Below are 23184 nucleotides of genomic sequence, written 5' to 3'. Positions count from 1 at the left end.
TAAAATTGTTTTTCTGACTTTATCTGTCACTTTATATAGTGGCTCTTAACCCTTTTTTTCTTTTCGTTTCTTTTTAACAAATGAATAATAACCTCCGATGAAGATTAAAATACCTTTTGATACATGTGAGTGAAAATGCCATCCCAGAAAATATCCTTTGCTTGCCCTTCATTAATTTTTTTTTCCTAAAGTTAGAACTAACATTAATTCCTCAATTCCTGAATATGCATTGCTAATTTTCCATTTTAAAAATAAATATAAGGCAGCTTAAAAGTCTTGTTTCCATATTCTCATTTGCATATACTATTTTATCACAGAATGACAGCATTTGGCAAAAATGTATTAGTTTTAAATGAATATTTTATTACAATTATGGGTATTACTGTGCCTTTATTGTTTGCTGTTTTATACTCTTGCGAGAAATGACTTTCCTTTAAAACAAAATATATCCCCCAAATCAAATATAGGAACCCAGTGAATCCAGGAATGCAAGAAAAATTCCAAAAGACGTAATGTAAAATTTATTATCTTGGCACTGATGTTTCTGTCACTGTGGGATCAAAGTAGTCTGTCAGATTATACAGAGTCTTCTAGTACAGCTATTTGGTTCTGATTTTAAATTTTAGAAAACCTGGGCAGACTAGAGAAACATAAAGATATCAGTATTCTCACTTATCCACAAGCTGTGTTGCAGTTAGCATCCTTCACCCTGTGGTTTGTTGAATTAATAAACACATCATCTTTGGATCTTCAGCAGTTATTGCAAATATTATTCGGTGGCATTATTTAATATGACTCTTTCTCTTCCATTTTTGATTTAGCAACCACAGGGTAGAAAGTAAGTGACTTCCAGAAAGAGAGCATATGAAAGTAATGCAGTAGAGCCCTGGGGTATGACTCCTTTCTGGTTAGTGGTGGAGCTAGGTTAGAATGTCAGAGATGGTTTCAGCACTGAGTCACTATTTATACTAGGTGTATGAGCAGTGTTGTTTTATCTCATAGGTTTTTTGGGATGCAGTTAATGACCTATAGTTTTCATTTGCCATGTATAACATGGTGAATGCATTTCTGTAATATTAAGCATTAAAAAATGTAACCGGTCTCTAGAAGTTTGGTTTGCTAAAGCTGATGAAAAACCACATACCAGAAAGAGGTTGGCTTTTACAATGAGAATTTGTTAGCATATGAGTTTACAGTTCTGAGACTGTGGAAAAGTCCATATTAAGGATAATACCAACTAATTGATATCAGTTAATCTGAAGACTGGTTACCAATGAGCTTGGACTCCTCTGTCAAAGAGCCAGGTGCCTGGCCATGTCTGCTGGACCTTCTCTCCCAGTTTTCCCTGCTTCTAGCCTCTGACTTTAGTGGCTTCTTTTCTCAGCTTCTGTGAGTGCATCCTTGCCTCTCAGCTTCTCTGGGTTTTCTATGTGCCCTTTATCCTCTTATAAAGGACTCCAGTAAGAGAATTAAGACCCACCTTGAATGAGATGGGCCACATCTCAATTGAAATAACTTAATCAAAAGTTCCCACATAGAATAGGTCCACACCCACAGCAATAGATTAAAAGAGCATGGCCTTTTCTGGGGTACATAACAGCTTCAAACTACCACACTAGATATGGGGTAAAGTTTAAAATGGACGCTAAATAAATGGGCTCAACTCTAGCCTCTTGAGTTAGTAATGGCGGGAACTCGCTATTCATTCTTTCAACTGTAACCCTGGTTAGGAATTGTTTCTGTTCAGTAAAGTGTTTCTTCTAATCTGAAAAAAAAAGTATTTTTATGATTGGTATTATTATTTTGTGTATATGCGTTTCTATTTTATGTTTTGGGTTATATTTGAAATCGGTAGATCAGTTACTATCTTGGGTTATATTTGAAATTGGTAGATCAATTACTATTTACATATATAATATCCTCTCCATTTTATCAAATATTTTACTGCTTAGGGGGAAGTAGGAAGGAGAAATATGTGAGTTAGTTATTTCTGGAATTCCCAACCTCAGTGAATGGATGCTTGCTTTGTGGCAGTGTCTGCTTGATAAGAACAGCTGAAAATGTGAGTTATAAAGTACTTTATTTTTAAAGGACAGATCATAATGTATCATCTCATTATATTTAGGAGGCTTTCAGATAATGTAGGAGGCCTGACTTTGATAAATATGGCTCCCTACTATGGGATAGGGTGGAGAAGAATATCTGAGGAGGAAAATCATACAACTTGGTCTCATAGTGAAAGGAAGGTAAAGAGGGGCAGAATGCAAATGGCGTGCCTAATAGAGAAGTGCTAGGAGTGTCTGTTAAAAAGAACAAGCGCAGGCTGTCGGTTCCTCAGCCACAGCGGAGCCCGAGTTTCCCACTCAGTTGTTTTTGGCTGTTTTTAATGTTGGGTCAGTTGATTTGAGCTCATGGTCCTCGTTCCATGTTGGATGTTGAGAGAGTGGTTTTCACCAGGCTAGCCGATTTTCATCCGTTTGGTTTGGGGGATGTAGGCCTGGCTGTGTATCATTCCTTTCAGATCTCCTAGTCTCCTGAAACAGGAAGGAAGAAACGAGGTTTTCTTCTTCTTGGGCATGGGCTTCTTCTTTTCTTTCTATGAAGTATGGATTCTTTCACTACAACTAAAATGGCCATAACTTTAAAGTCAACATTTGCAGGCCCTCCTGCCTCCCTGCCAGGTTTGCACAGTGTTGACCCCTGTGCAGCCCTTTGCAAGGCATGGCTGTTGGGCAAACATACAGCCCTGGGTTAGGAATAGCCAAAGAATGGGTGTTTCAGAAATTTGGGGTCTTCCCCCTAAGGCTACTATTCAAAACAATTTTTTTTTTCTAATACTTAAGTCTTTTTTTTTTTCCAAATAATATTAATTTAATAAACTTCCCTTTTCCTTATTCTTAATTTTAATTTTATTTCTTTTATAATCTCTTTTGGTTTTTAGGCTTTATTGGTATTTTGCTTATTATTTCTTGACCTTTATCCCACCTCCCAGCCCATCCCTGCCTCTCTCTTCTAGAATAGTATCCCTAAGATTTGAGAGAGAAGGAAGGGAAATGGTGGGATACTAAGTGCTAGTTTATGTTAAATTCCTTCTCTTTACTTTTCTTCTCAGTTTTCACTTCTTGAAATTTTTTAGCCCCCTCTCTTTGTTTTTTGTGTTTTTTTTGTTTGTTTGTTTTTTCTCCTTATTTCCTCACTCAAGCTGATTTCTCACCTCTGGTTTTTTCTGGTATAGGTTTTCAAGCTGACTGTCATTCAAAATAGTGTTCTGGCATAATATGATCCTGAGAGACTTCAGAAAAAAATTCCGTGAAGGCAGCTGTTCTTGTGGTGGTTTGCAGCAATTAAAATGTCCAGAGAATTTTGGTCTGATTTGGAGACAAAATAGTAGGGTGAGCAGGCCAACTGGTCTACAATGGCCATCATAACATCTGGCCAGGGCAGGAGGGCAGATTCCACCTGTATTCTTTCATTCAGCTGTCATTATATGATAGACTAATTATTCATAAAATTTCTCATCTGAAACTCTAAAGTGGACGTGTCTTGGTTTCCTTTTACATCTCTGAAATAAAAGTGAGATTTCATGCTTTAGGGCTGCAGAAGAATGTCAAGGTTTTTGATGCTGTTTTGAACATAACAAACTCTAAAATACTGCAAATATTAGTCTCTGATGGAAGATGAAACACTGTAAGAGGTTTAGAATGGCCACACCGACCTTCTCTCAGCCTTTCGAGGGAGCTTCCTTATCTGATTCTCTCTCTCTTTTTTTTTTTCATGGGCAAGCACCGGGAATCGAACCCGGGTCCTCTGTCATGGTAGGCAAGCATTCTTGCCTGTTGAGCCACCGTGGCCCACCCTTATCTCACTCTCTTGATGAGCATTTATGGTATGCTAGATCCGGTCAGGACATCACTACATTGTTTAACTTGGGATATAATCTGTTTCCTTCTTAAAGATGGAATCATGGTCTTATTTTTGTGGAGTGTGAATATTTGCAGTTTATCTCCCAATAATAATGTAGATTTGCTATGTAGAGAAATAAACTTTGCAGTCTTGGTTTCAAAGTAGCAATTTTGAGAAGTGGGACTGGTGACTTGAGCATCTAAGATGAACAAAGATGTAACCACCACAACTGTAAAAATGGGAAAATGAGAAATCTTTGGAGACCTGAAAAGGGAGGCAGTGTCCTAGAGAGAGAGAACCACAGAGGGGAGGGAAAACCTGTGTCGCAGTCATGCCTACTCCCAAAGTTCTCTTTTAAGTTTCTGGGCCTGTTTCTTCTTCTCCAAAACTAGGACTTTGACCTAGAACATAGAACAAAGACTTTCACGTTGTGTTCTGAGGAGTTATTACACTGGGAGTGGGGTGGGGTGAGCCCGGTAGGGTATGCCACATCTACCCCTCTCGCACTCCTGCCATGACTCAGCAAATTCTCTGCCTTCTAATTTTTCATTTGTTTAATTTGTATCTCAAGGTTTTATTTATTTGTTTATTTGTTTGTTTTTGGCATGGGCAGGCTCCAGGAATCAAACCCGGGTCTCTGGCATAGCAGATGAGAATTCTGCCACTGTGCCATGGTTGCACCACTCAAGATTGTATTTTAAGAGAGTTGCCCTCCGTTATTTTTAAAGTTTGAAAACCAGTAGAGTAGAAGATTTCTAAGGTCCTTTCAAGTTCTCAGGTTTCCTTTTTTGGGGTTTCTGTGATTCCTTGGATGCAAATGTGAGCAGCTCAGGTGGAGGTCAACTCGTCAGTGTTGTGAGAGCCACTGGGTATGCTGCCCACATTCCGACAATGTAGATGTTGTGGCTTCAGGTAATTCCTGGCAACAGATAAGGTGTTTGGGCCTAGTTTGGAAATGTACTCTGTTTTGTTCTAGAACCTTAGACTGGGACCTGGCTGGTTGGACTGTGATTATGGAGGAGCAGGATGGGAAGGGAGTGAAAGCCTAGGGCACATCAAGAGCAGCCCACAGTTACCCCATGTTAACTCTCATGAAATCATAAACTCTTACCTGGCACTGATATTCTAAACTAAGTGCTGAAGATGCAGAGCTGAAATTGGCACAGATTCAGTACCTGACTTTGAGTACCTCAAATTTGAGTCAGATAGAGAAGTACACTAATGAAATAATTGCAACCAGATATATAAGAGAGCATAACTATCTTTTTGGGAAAGAGGGGTGGTAAGAAAGGCTTTATAGACGAGGTGGTGTTTGAGATGAGTGCTAGGGAGTAATTAAAAGCAAGCAGGCCAGGTGGTATGATGGTGGCTCAGTGGCAAAATTCTTGCCTGCCATGCCAGAGACCTGGATTCAATTCCCAGTGCCTGCCCATGCAAATAAAGCAAACAAGCCAGTTTGGTCTAGGGGAGGAGGGAGCAAATAAGCACTCCAGGTAAAGGAACTATCACATTCAAAAATACAGGGTAGTTGGGATGGCCTTTTCATTATGAATTGAGCCTACAGTGCATCTGTGGGAGAGGGGACTTATCGTAGCAGGCTTTATACCTAATGTCCACAAAAGTTTGAGCCTACATCTGTGGGCAAAAAGAGTGACTAGAGGTTTTTAATAGGGAACCAACATCTCTAATGACTAGAGATTTTTAAGCTCCTTCTGGAAGGAGTTTGAAGAATGGACTAGAAAGAGAAGGAGAAGCCAGTTGGGAGACTGCTACAGTAATACCAGAAAGAGTAACTGAAAGCCTGAACTAACATTATGACTCTGAAGACAAAAGTACCTAAGAAATATTTGGGAATAAAAATAGGCTGGTTTTAATGACTCATTGGATGTGAACACCATAAGGATCAGCTGTAATGGCTATGGTAGTCATGTCGAGTTGTTTGTTACAACAGCATAACTTGGCCCATGCTTACTGATGGGGAGGCTTAGAACTAATAGGTAACAGTGCATAGAACTACCTGCCCCAAATGTTTTGATCCTGTTGTGCTCCTTGTACTTCAGACACGGCCCATTGGGTCAGATTTTGGGAGAAAGGATTGTGTTGCTAGACTCCTTTTATGGAAAACATCTCTATCATTGACCTATAATTCAATCTATGAAAAGCTTTTGTAAATTTTGTTCCCCAACATACCACATGTATTGAAAACATCTCTGACAGGATATAACAAAGGGCAAATTTAAAAACAAAAGCAACCATTTTTCCCTATGATTTCTTATAATTTCCTCAACAACTTCATATAAGTAGACCCTATTACATCTGCTAATGCTGAAGAGGTTCTTGAATTTATCTTTAATTGGTAAATTTGTTTTAGCATATGATTATGTAAGAGCTATGAATATATGGAGTTATCTATATTTATGTTTACATTTAACTAAAAGAGTTTAAAAAAATCATTTAAGTCAATACTGAGGAACATGAGAGTATTTTGCCTTAACAAGCATGATGCATTACTCAATTCGGCAGAAACAAACAAAAAATCTACTCTCTGATGTCCTGTTGGTGTCTGAGGAAAGTGTCAGGCTTATCAGTTAGCAGACCAGTTGACCTTTCTTGGACTTTGTTTGTTTCCCATTATATATCATTCCTTCAAGAGTTAAGTTGATCCTATTAAGCCATCTCCCCGTGAATTTTGTGCATATGTAAGTTTCTTAATCCCTGGCATTTTACTTGTGAATTAATATTTTCAGAAATATGTCAATAGCAGTGATACTGATTCTGTAATTTTCCCTAAATAGGCACTTACTTCAGATGAAACCATGAACTCTAAATAATACATAAGCAGGTGAAAGCCCACTGTGCTTCTTCCATCTTCCCCAGCCCTCTGGTTTCTATCTAAATCGATATCTGTGGGCTGCTGAGATGGCGCTCAGCCTGCGGTGTGCTTGGCATACAGAAACAGCTGCACTTTGTGGAGCAGACGAGAGGGTCTTATAGAAAGCTGCTTCCCCTTCAAAATGCAACTGCCTTTGAAACCTCTTATTAATTGTCAATAACAACTGCTACCTCTATTACAAAAGGAATTGAAAGCAAAAAATGAAACCCAGACAATAAAAAATAAACTGAAGAGCAAATCCTGCTCTGGATTTAAATTGGCTGCTCTGGTTTGTTAATCCACAAGGCCTGGCATCGGTAGCGTGGCTTGAATCTTTTCTTAGTGTTTGCTTTCTGATCTGTGTGTCAATTACTACACAAAGCCTTCACACAACACGATGGATCCTTTTTATAAGTGTTTTCGTTTCTGTTCAAGATTTTATGTTTCTGCTTCCAAATCTCACCAATATTCAACTGATCAGTCGAGTAGGGAAATATAAAAATACATAGCCATCATTCCTCCAAAGATTATCTGTGACTATGTATTTGTGTGTGTGCATATATATATATATATGTATATATATATTTGCTTAAGTGAGGTTATTTGATACTCGTGTTTGCTCTGTGCAAATTTAGGCCTTGTCGTTTATAAGAAATTATGTTCTGTAGAAATCAACAAGGCTGTATTCTTCAATGTCTTAAAAGCTGACAAAGGTTTCCAGGATGGGTTTTCAGTGGGGTGGAGGGAAAGGCTTCAGGTAATGGGGATGGGTTAACTGCTAATGTGGTATCTCTCAAGGAATGATTCAGAATAAAGAATCATTCCACGTGTATTGTACCATGGAGATCTTGGTCTGCATGTTCTTAACTGTTAAAAATAGTTTTTAGATATTAAAGAGTAGAATGGAGAGGATAAGACCAATTGCGTTGTTGGTTTATATACTGATCTAATTACTGACTGACAAGCTGACACCTTTATCTAACTGTGCGACAGGAAGGGATGACTCTACCTCTTTCTAAAATTATGCTTTTCTCATCTGGGCTCCTGAAATACAGGATGTTTATCACATCCAAGGTCAAGCCCTCCACAAAACAGCACAGAGCATTTCTTTCTTACTGCCTTCAAGTTCGGTGACAGCAGCATCAGAATATTTGCCTGCTTCACTTGGGGGGCACCAGTCACTCCAAACATTGGTTACCCATCTAATCATCTGTTAAGAAGAAAATCTATTTCTAACGGCTGTAAAACCAACCAACCAAGACATAACAATGCAAACAGGCATCCTACAATCCCTAGACCCCGCTAACTCTTTTTCCCCCTTTTCCTTGTTGTAGGTAAAAAAAAAAAAAAAAAAACCTCTTCAGATTGAAAACCCATTGATTTAGTGGGGTTTGGGGTTTGTATCACTAGCATAAGAAATGCTTCTAAATGTCTGCTGAATAAATGGATGGATAAAGACAGCAAATAAATTAAAGCTACATATAATGTACCTCTGTGCTGAGGCAATGCTGTTTTAAAAAAGTCTCATCAATATGCCTTTTTAAATAGCGATTGGCAATCTTTTGATGACTTTTTTTCTTTTAAAAATTGGAATGCATACATTTCACAAGAAATCTTTAAACTACAGAGGACTTCTGATTGGTTATTTCAGTTTAGCCAAACTCATCTTTTGATTGATTTTCTTTTTGGAATGAATTGGCTAGTGGTTTGCCCAGACTGACCAGTCAATTAAGTCAGAACAGTCAAACCAGCTCCTTGGATTTTTGGTGCACTAATGCCGAATGGCAGCAGGTGTTCTGAACTCTGTCACCCTCTAGATTTGCTGTAGTGCATTTGGGCATTTTGACAGAAGATGAAAATGGCCCTTTTACTTCAAGGGGAATTGAAAATGCTGCTGGATACAAGCATTTAGCAGTTCTATATAGAGATTTTAGATCTGCTGAATATAAAAGCCCATGTGCCATCCTCTGAATATGTGTGTGCATGAGAGAGAAAGAGGGAGAGAGGGAGGGGGAGGGAGGGAAGAATTTCAAAATTCAAAAACAGAAAAAAAATTAAAATATCGTTAACACAAAGAAAAATACATACAACCAAAGGAGAAGCCAAGGGATGAGAAGTTTGAAAATAAAAAAGGGATAATTGAAAGAGTGCTGGGCCAAAGGGAGCAGGACAAACTCTTCTCATGAATATGAGAAAAATGGTGTCACCTCCACCTTTGTGTGACATCCCAGGAAAACAGATTTAGGATTCTGCGACCTGAGGGCTTCCTTTTACTTGAGACATCTATGAAATAAACCAAAGGTTGGTTTCTGGTTACTAATATATTGAAATGAGGTTGTGTTGATGCTTTAATACTGTTTTCTTTGCTAAATTGTTAGTTTCCCACAATGAACATTTTATAAAATAGTAATCTAACATGAATCTAAAGAATACAGCTGTGCTTTGGCATGTGGGACCCCAGTTTATAACAACATACCTTATGTTTTATTTTTCATTTATCAGGGATGAATATATGCTGAGAATAAAGCCCTGAACAATTTTCCATCAAAGACTAGTGAAAACAATGTGTCGTAAACTGGAGATAGACAAAAGCTTAATAGAATCTGGCATCTTTGAGTCTACACATGTGGACATTTCCCCATTTCCTTAGCAGTGGAGATGTTTGAAGAACTATGATTAGCAACTCCTGCTTTTGATGACTGAAATGGATACTATCCAGTTCTATATATCTTCTTTTTTTTTTTTTTTTCTTTTTTAAGTACCCAGAACAGTGCTCTGTCTCCAGTGGGTACTCACTAAGCATTCTAGACTCACCTAGAAGCCCCTACCAAGAACTGATCTTTTGACTTAGTTAACACTCCAGTTTGCTGCATCATTGAAAGCCCAAAGCCTTACTAGATAAAATGGCTTGGTAATTAAACCTTTGTGCTAAATACATCATGAGCTGAACTTTGTAAGACCTCATTCAATACATTATCTCAGAAAATGATGAGATTGAAGATCAAGAAGGCTTATTTGGATTCGTATTGAAGGACTAACTAAAGTCAAATTGTAGAAAAACTTCAGGAAAAGGAAGTGGATGGAAAAGGATCCCACTTTGAGGATGGGAAAAGAAAAAGTTTAAATAACTTAAGGAACAGTGTCATAGCACCACAGTCTAAACTCAAGGTCAAAGGAAAAGATCCATAAAAGACCTCTTACTTTTTCATAATTTGTAATTCATTCCAGAAGCACTCTTCTCTTACTGCATTTCTAGAAGTTGCTGACAAACAGAAAGTGCATTCAAGTGGGAAAATCTATGTTAGTACTCATAGCCTTTTTAACCAATGTGAAGCCAAGACTGGAAAAATGTCATCATAGAAGCTTCTGGGATCTCCACCATTTGTCTGGTCTGATGGTCACAATGGGACCAAGTTGAGTACATGTCTTAATCCACTCGTGCCTATAAAACCAGAGCCTGATTGGGGTTGAGAACAAGAGGCTGCGCATAAAAAGATACTATTAATTATCTCACCATTTCTTTCTCTGCGTCCCCATGGGAGTCTTGTGAGTTCACCTTGTTTTTGGTTTCAAGACTGTCTCTAAAATAGGGGTCAGCAAATTATGACCTGTAAAGGCACCATCTTCTTTGTTGGAAATAGGGTTGCCAGATGTAGCAAATTAAAGTTATGTTAAATTTGAAGTCAATTCAACAACAAATAAAATATACTAAATAATTAAATAATGCTAAAAAATTAGTCCTTGTTTATCTGAAATTCAAATGTAACTGGGAATCCTGTTTAATCTGGCCACCCAAATAGGGACACAGCCATGCCCATTGGTTATGTATGGTCTGAGACTGCATTCATGCTACAACAGGAGAGTTGAGTTGAGACAGAGACCATGTGGCCTGCACACCTTAAACATTTAACTGGCCCTTTGCAGAAAGTTTGTTGACCATTGCTCTAGAACGGCATGTGAGAAGTAGCAAGGAGTAAGCCCTGTTTACCTAATATCCTTTTGAAGTCCGCGTGAACAATTAGCTGCCACTCTGGAAGTAAGAATGTGGAACTTGCATTTACTGCATAAGGACTGGGAATTGAATTCAAGTATTGAAGTTAAAATAGCAAATTAGAGCTACAAGTCTGTTCCCCTAAATATTCAGCATTGAGTTTATGTTGAATTAAAATGTTCTAAGATGCAATACTGTAGAATTGGAAGGAAAAATCTATATTCTATATTAATTACCAAAATATTTCCTTCTGTTTCCTTTAAGGACTCCCTAATATGGTCCTCTTTTTTAATATAATTATTTTTTGGCCAATGTTATTGATTAAGTTTTTCACTGTCTTGTCCTGAAAAGAAACATGTTATTATCCATTGGTCATTATCTTGATTTCTTTCTTTTTCTCCCCTCTTACTTACTGTTTTCATTCAAGCTTTGGAACTTGTTATCCGTTATAATTATAGTGACTTGAATCACATCCAACTCTTTCCTAATACCTGCTGTGTTCTTACAAAGTAAATACAGGCATTTCATACCTTAGAAGCCAAATGGTGTCAACAAATTGGAGGAAATTCAGAGGAAAGCAAAAGAAATGATTAAGAGGCTAGAGGGATTTATTTGTGAGAAAAGCGTAAAGAAACTGAATACTTTTGCTTTGGCAGAGTGGTGTCTAAGGAAGGATATAAATGCCTCCAAGATTTTGAAGTGTAGAAATACCAAGGACAGAGTATTATTTTTAGGATGGTGGAAGAAATTTAATTACCACCAGAGAAAGGAACCATTTCATCAGGACGCCAAGGAAAAGTCTTTGGGTAAAGTTATGTCCAGCGAAGAGAGAAGGAGCAAAAAAAGTTGAATGAGAATGATGTCTGTCCCCTGCAAGATGTCAGTGTAAAGTGAGGTATGGTAAAAAAGGTTAATTGTAGTGTTGACCATGAGCCCCATTGTCATCAGCTCTTCAGAGCTTGAGATTATAATTTTAGGACTATATTTAGCAAAACATAATTCTTCTATGGCTTCTACCTGGATTTAGCATAAATTACAGTCACTGTTTTGGGTTTTCCCTACTATTTATTTATTTTTATTTTGTCTCTTCTTTGGCCATAATCCTTGGGATATATTTGCCAAGTAGAATTTTGGGACCTTGCCAACCAGTATCAGAAAATAACCAAGTTATGCGTATTTTACCTCCATAGTAACTCTTGGATCTGTTCCATTCACCTCGCACTACTATCACTTCACCCTGTTCAGTCCTCATCATCTCTTGCCCTAATAACAGAGCAGTCACCTACCAGCTTCCCTCCAACACAACTCTGACCAGGAACTTGTGTATGTAAAACCCTTTGATAACTCTGGGTTCAGAAAAAATTAAGCCCAATCTCCTTTACCTACTTCTCCTACTTCATCTCCAGTTACACTCTTCCTCAGCCTCCATGTCCCAGCAACCATGACCTGTAGGTAGTTTCCTGTATATGACATGCTGTTTCTCACCTCCATGCCCCTGGCACTTGATGTTGCCTTTGTCAGGAACACTCATACCACCTCATCTCTGGAATAGGATCCCTGTAATCTTTTGAAATGCAGTTTAGACAAATTAAACCTTCTCCAGAAAACCTTCCTAAGAGATTCTACCCAAAAGACTGGATTATGTTGCCCTCCCCTAAATGCCTATAATTTCTGGCATTGTGCTGAAGGATTGAATCAAAAAGTATTAAGATGAAGAAATTGAATTGAAAAATAACAATAATACTAATAAAAATAGGACAGGGCAGAGCAAGAAGCAGTGTTACTTGTGCATCTATTGATCTGGGGCTGGCAGGGATATACCTCTGCTCAACCCACGCTACTCAGGAAGGTGAAATCCCAGCTCAGGGGCACTCTCAGTAGGCGTCTTTCTCCAGGAAGTCGGATTGGGAAGATGTGGTGTGACACACAGCTGCAGGCTGAGATGTTGTCTATCATGAAGTTGGTGCAGCCTTAAAATATTCTATGGCTTGCATGGTTTGGAGCTGGTCCCCAAGAAGTGGCTGGGCTGTAAGGAGCAGGGTCTAGCCTCCACAAAAAAGTCTGGAAAAGCTAAGGTGACAGGTCAAACAGTGGAACGACCGTGTATTCGGAATATTAGGTGACCAGTCAGACCTGAAGATGGGAGAAGTGGGCAGCTCAGGCGACACTTAGATTGCAGGCTGTGGCAGCAAGATGCCCAGACAGATCGTTTCATATTGGTATAGGCTCCTTATGCATGATTAGGTTAGCTGATGTTGTTTGGACATGGATTGGGCCTGCAAATAAAGAGTTTAACGAACCTGGGAGGTGAGTAAAAATTCCCCTTTCCCATCCAATGGTTTTTACTAATACTCCAGGTTGGTTTGCTAGTCATCAGTCATCAATGATGTCTAAATGCAATGCTTTATATATAATGGACTCTCAAGATTTTAAAAAAATTTTTTTCTATAAGTTTTAATTTAAGCACCTTCTCTCATTCCTTGAATTCTTTGGAGGAAAGGTACTAAGGAAGAAAGAGGAATAATTATATAAATAAAATAAATGAGTCACTAGGCATATCATTTTGCTCCATTAATAACCTCCATTAAGCTGTCCTACATGATCATTCAAATCCTAATTGTTTTTCACCCCATTATACTGTATCCAGCCTTAGCTGAGAAAGAGCTTTGGAAATTTTCGTTGTTTTCCTGTTTCCGTCTTCTATCCCGTGTTCAACCCATATGCTGTTTAAATATAATTCACATTAATTTAGCAAATACTTGTAGGTTGGAAATACTTGACATGGAATAAATATTGTTTGGTGACAAAATACATCCCATTTCAAAAACAGACAGCTCTAGAATCAAGGAAGCCTTCTTTAAGTAATAGATCTGATTAGGCATCTTGTCTTGTGTTAGGGTAACCCTGTGCCAGTGAGGCTCTCCCTGTGAATGGAGTGGTGGATAAATTAATGTTGCAATGAGTTCCTCCTTGTGATTTTAGCAGCAGCTCTTTTGGACAGAATCCAGAACCAGTTCATGCCATTGTAGGTCATGTTATAATGAGTTTCTACTTCCTAACTTGAATGAATTTATTTCAGTTCAGTTATAAATCTCTTATGTTTCTAAAGTGAAATGAACCAAATATTTGAGTAGGGACGATCTCTACCACCCATGGTGGTGGTAAACAGATGTGAAATCTCTGTGGGGCAAAAGACTGAGCAAAGATTTTCCCAGGTAGAGGTAGATATTTCCTGAAGTAAATTTCATAATCCAAGGTATGTTAATATTATGGATTTTTTAAATGTCAAGTCACACAGATTTATATAAAGTAAAAGTTGAAATTTCTCCATTGCCCTTACAACCCCATTCCCTGGAAGTTAACAATTCTTATATAGCCATCCTAGCCTTATTCTATTGCCAAACAAATATTTATATATACACAAATATAAATCCTATCAGAGTGTATAAGTTATTTACCACTTGTGAAAGTCTGCGAAGCATTCTCCATCTTGGCCCTGATAATTCAGAATGTCATGGAAACCTTCAAACCCGTGACCCACTAGAACAAAGGCCCCTCGGCCTTAAGAAACAGGGAGACCCATGGTGGTTCGGATTTAATAGTGGGGCATGAATTTAGAATCAGAAAGGAGTCTTCCTGCAGACATCGGTAAGTGTGTTCCATCAGTCGGGGACCAAACTCCAGTCTAGAACAAAAGTCTAAAGGACAGACTTCTAGATCTTTTCTGCGACTTATCCTGAAGGAAGACAAGTCCATTTAACTCCAATTTCTGAAATAATCTGTAATTGTAATGAGAGAAAAAAAAAAAGAAAACATATTTCTTAAAGGTATTATGTTAATTATAAGTGGGACAAGTCAGTCTTCCATTTTGCATAACAGGTTGGTTGATTACTTGACCTAAGTTGCTTGTCATTAAGTTTGAAAAATGAGCCTACTGCCAAGCCTGTATTATAAACGCTGATGTGAGCAGGAATCCGGTGGCTTCTGCATGGGAAGTTAAGAGTGTATGTTTTAAAATCCTCCTATGCCTTGATTGGAGGTCCCAGGTGCAGCTGTGTGTCCTTCATTCCTCTCCCCTTTGCGTCTGAGCCCCTTTCAATGCTTCTTCATAGGAAGAAGCTCTTGAAACAAGTGGCCATGTACCCCCAGCACACTCAGTGTCCTAGAGATACTTGTTGCTTGGTTGATGGTTGTTGGGTTTTCACTCTTGTCCCCTGGCCCTATTCTTGGATTCTTGCTTTTTCAATCGATATTCATTTATTTTAACATTCAGCTAAGCAGAAATGGGGTAGTAAATACCAGAATGAGAGAAAGAACATAAATTCATGTGGGACATGTTAAAACCAAACCTAATGCCATAATGTGGCTACACTCCATTCCAGAGCTACTTCTGTTAGCCAAACCTGAATTCCCTAACTTAAAAGTATTAGTTTGTATCTTACCTCTCTCTTCAAGCTAAGTAATGAAACCTAGAGCAGCCCCACCCCCACTCTTTTTTTTTTTTTTTTTTTTCGTACCTTGGACACTGAATTCTTATCACTGTCCAGCTCCTAACCCACCCCTTGGGAGACTAACTGAACTGCGTTCTCTCAGAATCTTTCCATTGATTTGAAAATGGCCCCTTTGTTTGGTGTTCTTAGTTTGGAAAATCAACTGTCAGTAATTATCATGACCCTTTCTTCTTTTACAAGCACATTCAGTTTGAGCCACGCATGTCAGAATGGGCTGGTGTTCATCTGTAAATGCACCTTTCTATAATTTTAAAGTGGAAAACGTTTTTTAAAACCTGCCGTTTTATCCTTTGCCATGGTATTTGTTAACATTATTAATCTGATTTAATTGAAAATTATCCTTTATGTTCCTTCCCACATATATATACGGTTTTTTTTAATATATATTTTTTATTTTTTTTTCTTAAAATTGGAAGGTTATACCAAATGCAATGTTTTCCTTTCCTGAAAAGATTTATGGGCTGTTTTAATACAGATTAGTGAAAGTGCAATACCAAAGCACTGTAGGTGGTGAAACTCAGCTATCATTTGTATGATTAGTTTCACCTTGTAGCTGTGTCTCTGAAAATGCAATTAACAGTTTCATATTCAGCATAGCTAGCTTTTATTCCTGCTGCATGGTGTGCAACATTTGCATCATAAAAAAAACTAATTGGTAAACACAGTCTTGCCAGCTTCTCTGCAATTCACCCAATTCTCTTAACGTTAATTGGCTCAGCTTCAACACACATTGGATGGGTTTTCAAAGGAAGTCGCAGATTAGAGAGCTTGCAAGCACTTGTGTCTCACAGAACTGACTCCAAGGAGACTCAGGGAAAAAAAAAATGTTTTAAATTAATGCCGAATGCAGGGAACGCTCTTGTCCAGTTGTTGCCATGGAAACTGTTTTGTCTGCTAATCTGATAGCAGTGTGTATGTTTATTGGGATTCATCTCTAATGACCTTCAGAGACTAAATCAGCTGGAATGAGCCATTCTACCGCTTTGGTCAGAGGCAGTAGCTAAGTGATTACATCCTAAACTGCGGATTGTTCTTGTGAACTTTCTTTTGCATTTTACAGCCTCTAACTTTCCTCTTCTCTCTCACAGCACATCCAATCCCCTGGCAAGCATCACGACCTACTTATACATGTGTATATGATGTGAGACTGTCAGTGGCCCAAAGTTTAAATACTCACACTCTACACTAGAAATCCCTGGCATGAGAAGTGTGCAGATTTGCCAGTTCTTACTGTTGCAACATCATCACAGAACTCTTCCTTGAGTCTCCCCGACCCCTTCTTCCTCCTCTCCACCTCCCTACTTTTCCACTTTTCATGGGTTGTTTCAAAATACTTGGGTGGTTCCATAGATAGTAAACATAATTTTTCTACTTCTTAGAGATATCAGATATTTTCTGATTTGCTGGCAGCTGGCCTGAATAAAAAAGTATTTGGAAGTAATCATTATCCCTAATAGGAAAAACAACACTTGTTAATCCACACCATTTGTGTGTTTTCCACTGAAACTCATGTACTTCACAACTGGCAAACTTTCGATTTCGGTTGTACCACGTAGTATGTGAGGAACGAAATTTGAACTGCTTTAGTGACATGGCAGAGATTTTATTAGCCAAAAAACTTTTTCTTCTTTTCTTTTCCTTTTCCTTCTCCTTCCCTTTTTTCTCCTCCTCCCCTTTCTCCAGATCTAGGTGCTATGTTTTTATCTTCATTACCAGGATCCAATAGACGGATGTTTTCCTGTTAGTGTACAGCATAGAGACTGTCAAATAATTGCAATAGGCAGATGTGTTTGTTACTTGTTTTGAAATTCTACATGTGGCTAGTTGTTAATTGCAGGAAAAAAAGAAGAAAAACCTCAAATGTTTTCTGCTTGTGGCAAAAATTAGTTCTTTTTAGTTAAAAATAAATAAAACCAGATCACTGGTGATTAAAGAAGAGATGACAATAATTTTCTCTGAAAGTGGATCCGGTATGTATATAGTTGGAGAGCAAGGGAGCATCATGAGAATGGACAGAAGGGAAGTGTGCATTTGTCTAGCCCCATCACCAGCTGGTGAGAATAAAAGTGTGAAATGGGGGTCATATAGACAAAGAATTTGGTTAGGAGTCTAACCTGATAGTAGAGGGGGCATCAGGTCAAAATGCTCAAGGGCCTTTCTCTGTCCTAGAAGACACACATCTCCTGCTTTGAATGAGCCCTCCCTCCCTCTCTTTGTCTCAACTATTTGCTACAAATTAACAGTTCCTCAAATATTCTTTTGTCAGTAGGCTAGGAATTTGTTCATTTTAAATTATGAATGAAATGAACAAACTAGTATAAACAGAGAAAAGGTTACTGAGGAAATTATGGCTTAGAGAAGTTCAAAAGACAGACAATCACATGCTTAGAATCGGCATGGAGTCCAAGTGGAGCACAGGTTGGCATTCTGTACTGCTGTGAAGGAAAACTGTAATCCTCCCCCCCTGGCTCCCTGGGCCTTTATCCCAGGCACCCCTGACTGTTTTGGGGTGGCACAAGGAACTAGAACTGGTGGTGTCAACTCTGCCCAAGCCGCCTGTTTCAGCAACCTACTTTTCTTTGTGGGACTTGCAAGATAAAAGGGAAGAAAACAATAAACAAATGAGAGAAGAAGAAGAAGAAAGATGCTCTGGAGAAGACTGTTCTCTTAAGAATTATGGAATGAAAGGAAGCTTTTGCATTAAAAAGAGATTTTGCATGAAAAACGAACAGCCTTAAATTCCTTCTTCCAACAAGGAGGTAGATGGAATGAGATAATGCGGGATAGATGCATGATGGAAGGATGAAATATCTTCAGCAGTGGCTGATATGTCTAGAAATCCTGCCAAATGGAATGGTATGCTGGAACCTTGCCTAATATGCTCATGGAGAGTTTACTGGCTGAGAAAGGAAGGCACCGAGCTTGGATTCTGTGGTAGGAATTCAGGGGGCAGAGTATTTCCTTTGAGGAGCATCTGGTTTGGGAGCTCGGATGAACTGAAGAAACTGGTCATGGGCATTTAGCGGTAATGCTAATTCTTTACATGTATAACTAGTGGTTTCATCTACCGCATGCATTTCCTCTTGTACAATGGGACAGCTATCCAGTGGATCTGACGACAGAGCCAGATCTTCATTATGAAGAACCAGGCCTTTTGATCATGACAGGAAATGCAGGAGATTATAAACAGTGAGCAACTAAGATGGGTATTTTCTTTAGATTTTTATGAGTTCATGCACTCCTTCTGAATTGCATATGAAAGAACAAATGTGAATGTGCCTATTTATTTTGTGCTCCTTTAAGCATAATAAATGTATACTATATGGGTGGATGGGTGGAAAGAAGAACTTTTCTAAAACCTTAATCCTGACTTTATTTATCTCCTTTTGCCACATGTTATCTATATTGTAGCACATCAAGAGTACTATACTCTGATGCCAAGCACATTTAAAATGCACCCCTCTCCCCATCTTGGTGTGGCTGAGACAAATATCTCTGCTCCTCTTCTTCCTATTATATTCTACTAGTAATAGTACTAGAACTGTTATTTTAATTTGGGGTCATGCTCACTCCCACCTAGAGTAAAAACTACATTTCCTTGCCTCCTTGTCATCTAGGTAGGCCCACTTGACTAAGTTCTGGCCAGTGAGATATAAGTTAATATGTTATGCTTCTGCTTTGATGAGCTTCCTTAAAAGATGGCTGGCAGTGCCATTTGGTCCTTCTTCATTTTTCCTTTCTAATTCCTGCTTCTGGAATATAGATGTGATAACTGGAGTTGAAGATGGACCATGGTCAATGAGATGCATTTGGGGTTGGAAGCCAAATGACAGAGCAGCAAAAGAGGAGAGGAGAGGACAATAGATCAGAGTTTCCATATTATCCCTGAACTGCCCACTTCCAAATTTTTACATGAAAGAGAAAAACTGCTGTGTTGTTCAAGCTGTTCTTAGTTTGGGTTTTCTTGTTGCTAGCAGCCAAACTCAATCCCAGCTGAGTAAGCATTTGAGGACCTCACTGCACATCTTTAGCATGATGCTGCTGCAAGCTGGACCTCCTCACCTCCCATTAATTGATTTGGCATTTAAAACAACAACAACCTCCCTTCTACATACCATGACTTTGGAAATGTTTCCATATCAATTTAAGATACCCTTACTTGAAAAAATGTCTGCTACAATTTATTAAGTATTATGGATTGTTTATAGTTTGAAACATTGCTATCTACCTTATGTTAAGTTTGCTTGAGTCTGCCTTATTGTGTATAAAATTAGCTTTACATATTCTATGTATCAAACATAATGTCTAGGCATTTGTTCCTTTACTCATTCTTCCTTCATTCCTTTGTTCTTTTCTTTATTCACTCACTCACCTAGAAAATATTTTCCATAGTCTTACCTGTGAAAGGCATATATTATGCACTATGAAACACAGAATGGATGAATCATGGTCCCTGACTTCAGTGTACTTACAGTCTATTCAGGAAAGTATGGTATGGACAAAAACAGTATCACAGAAAGTGTACAATTATCAGATAATTACAGGATTCAAAATAGAAAAGTCAAAGTGACTTTCAAAATAACCTTGAATTCATCCATACTCAGTACAATGCTTAGATTCTTTGTCCCAAGCAGAGTCTGAAATCCTGGGCAAGCTGTGAAATGGCTGCCTTTGGTCTTTATTTTTTTGAGTTTTCTGCAAAGAAGCCTGTGATTTGACCAAGAAAAAGATTTTTTTTTAAGTCTCATTATAAAATAACAACCTGTGATCAACTAATCCAGCTGGGCTTTGCTTGTTCAAAGTCCGTTTTTCTTGCTTTCTTTTTTAAAATGAAATCATTCTTTGCCAATATCTCCTGTGAACCCAAGCATCATAATATATTCTTATTTTTTTTTTTACTTTACCTTTTTCTTTTGCATGGGCAGGCACCGGGAATCGAACCCAGGTCTCTGGCATGGCAGGCGAGAATTCTGCTACTGAGCCACTGTCACGCCACCCCATAATATATTCTTAATTAATAATGTTTTCTGTTACTAAATATGATTATTCTGGTCTGTGATGATAGTTTGATTGTTTCAGGTTTCTTTTAAACGTGTGCTTCTCTCTTCTGGTTGGGTGGATGAATCAAACTGGAATGGACCCAAACACCTGCTCATATTTGATTTAGGGTATTGGTACTTTTAAAAAGTCACTCACAATAAAGGATTTTAAAAACAAATACAGAAGAGGCTTCCACCACCTGTTAATATTAATTAGGGGAAATAGACTATGGGATCTGATATTGTTCTTTTGTAAATTGCTCCTTTTTTATATATTATGGGAAAACAGAAGCCTAAAATGAAAATATTTTAAAAATGTCAAACAGAAGCACGTTTTGTTTTCTTTAGCATGAACATGCAGTCAGGGATTTTTGCATTGGTGAAATCACCATGGAGACCCCATAATAAATATCACTTTAGTCATATTTAAGTGTACCTTGACTGTCATAATCCAGTGATCCCATCTGTGTTCATAAATTGATGAACTTCTAAAATCTTACATGTATAGAAATGATTTTTATTCAAAGCAGAAAGATGTTATTAAAATGGGAATCTTCCTTCCCTTTCACAGCCACCTGGGACATTTGGAGCAGGTATAAACAGCCTTACTTATCTCTACAGCATCTTAGGACTTGTTGTGGTACCAAAAGAGTATCTTGCTAATATTGAAATGAGAACTCTGAGTCATCAAGAATAAATTAGTTCTTGTTCACTTTACTGGGCTGAAGGCAGTAGAAAAACAAGCAATACTTTTTAAAGATACATTTCCATTTAAGGTATATAAGCCTCTAGGACTGGTGCTTATATGGGTAAGTTTAAGTTATCCAGAAAATAAATTTATTTGGAGTAACTTTTACCTAATTGATACTAAATAAATGAGGTGCCTCTAACTTCATCAAAAAGTCTAACTTGAAACTTTTCCATATTTTTCAATATTTGTAAGACTCTTTAATTGTCTTTTAGCGTAAATGTTTGGCAGACCTCATAAAAAGGAGTGAAGTAGATAGGCAGAAGTAGATAGGTAAGATGTTCTCAAGTGGTTTTGAGACAATCCTCCAACTAGGACCTGTCAGTTTGGCTTTCATGCCCCTACTTTAACCACCAATTTTGTATTCTTCCTTTTTCATTTATAAAAAGATGGTGTGTGTGCAGCATGATTGGAGAGCACCCATTTCTATTAATACTATTTTAAAAATAGAGTGCTAATGTATCTATGTATTTATTCAATAGACATCTCTGAAGCATCTATTATGTCTGAAGCACCGTAGTAAGTGCTGGGATGGTGGTTTGAGGAGTAAGAGGAATAAAATGATGGAAGTAAAGGCTTTTCATTCAAAAGATCTTATGGGCTAGTGGAAGAAAAAGACATCCATTCACGACCTATTGAGACTTTACAGTGTGCTAAGCTAGGGATACCAAGATGAATAAAGTGGTTCTTACATGAACATTCCTCCTCAAGCCATTTAGACAAAGAGACAAAGATATAAATATTCACTGTACAGGGAAGTTAGTGCTATAACAGAGTCATGAAGAAGAGGTACAGGTAACAGAGAAGTAGCTAGAGGAAGGGGGGAGGCTTAAGTGTAGGTAAGAGTCCAGCCTGGTTTTGAAGGATGAGTTCACAGAGCGAAAAGGCATTCTACTCAGAGGGAACAGCTGGTAGAGAAGTGTAGAAACAGGAAAGGGCATGGTGAATTTTGGAAATACATCATGCAGACAAATAATTAGAGGATGTGGAAACTGAAGAAAAATCAGATGTGTAATGAGTATAGAATTGTCAATGATCATGCTTCCAAATTAGAAATTCAAATTATGATCTTTCCTATAAAGGTTTATAGATTTCCTAATTGTTCTTCATAAGCCTAGTCAGAGCTGTGTCAGGCCGATGCTGGAAGGGTGAAACTTCTAAAACAGAAGACTGGACACTTCTGGGAGTACTGGCTCTTGACAAAATTGTGCTTTTTTATAGGACTTGTAATTTTTTCTAACACTCAACACAGTGGCATGGTTTGTTACCTGAAGGGGAATTTTTATCTGTTTAAGATGTTGGTTAGAGTTACCCAGCTGATTATCATTAGCAATCATTGTCTCATCATTGATCCTTTTTGTCTTTTGTATTTTAATAGGCTGCTACTTAAATCACGTATGCCATCACAATTTCTCTCATTTGTGGGTTTCACTGTTTAAGGCTGAATTGACTTTGTTTGCTTTTAAAATATAAATGGTGCCTTTCTCATGGATAACAGCAAATAGCAATCTAGACTGAAGACTTCTTTGGAAAAATTCCTCATTTGCAAGGAACTTAGATTAGTGGTAGCAGTTAATAGCATTCAAAGTATGATTGTGCCTGAGAACTGCTTGAATTTAAATTGGGTAGTTAAAACTTTGGTGATTAATGAAGGTATTTTCAAATCCAGCCTGGAAAGAGTGATTAGAAAAATTCTGAAATATCACATAGTGCATGACTACTTTCAACAAATTCATCTCATGTTGAGTGAGAACTGGTCATGGATTCCGGCTACTTCTGAGGGTCATCTGTAGCTAGAATGGTTGTGGTTTCCTTCATTTTTTTGTTGTTATTTGGATGAATGAGAAAAATTACTGCTATCCCTGTGAAAACTGATCAAACAAGAGTCTGTGAGTATTTGACTTCTGGGGATCTCAGAACCAATGAGAGGTTCTTTCAAATTAAGGTGAAAGGAAAAAATCTGTTTTTATTTTCAAAAGATTGGAAATACCAGTACATGTTATAGAGTCTATGGAACATCAAGTATTTATTTATAAGATTTACTAGTACACATACTGTGACAGTTTGAAAGTATTGTGTACCCCAGAAAAGTCATGTACTGATCCTGATTCAATCTTGTG

General features: G+C 38.0%; 1 protein-coding gene across 2 annotated transcripts in view; it reads left to right on the top strand.

Annotated features, from left to right (window-relative positions):
* PTPRN2 (protein tyrosine phosphatase receptor type N2) overlaps positions 1 to 23184 on the top strand; it is a 1272212-nt gene that overhangs the window by 703910 nt on the left and 545118 nt on the right. The window lies entirely within an intron of this gene.

Source organism: Tamandua tetradactyla, chromosome 1, assembly GCF_023851605.1.
Source record: "Tamandua tetradactyla isolate mTamTet1 chromosome 1, mTamTet1.pri, whole genome shotgun sequence".
NCBI lineage: Eukaryota > Metazoa > Chordata > Mammalia > Pilosa > Myrmecophagidae > Tamandua > Tamandua tetradactyla.
The sequence above is the reverse complement of the archived record's forward strand: the minus strand, read 5'-3'. Positions and strand labels throughout refer to the sequence as shown.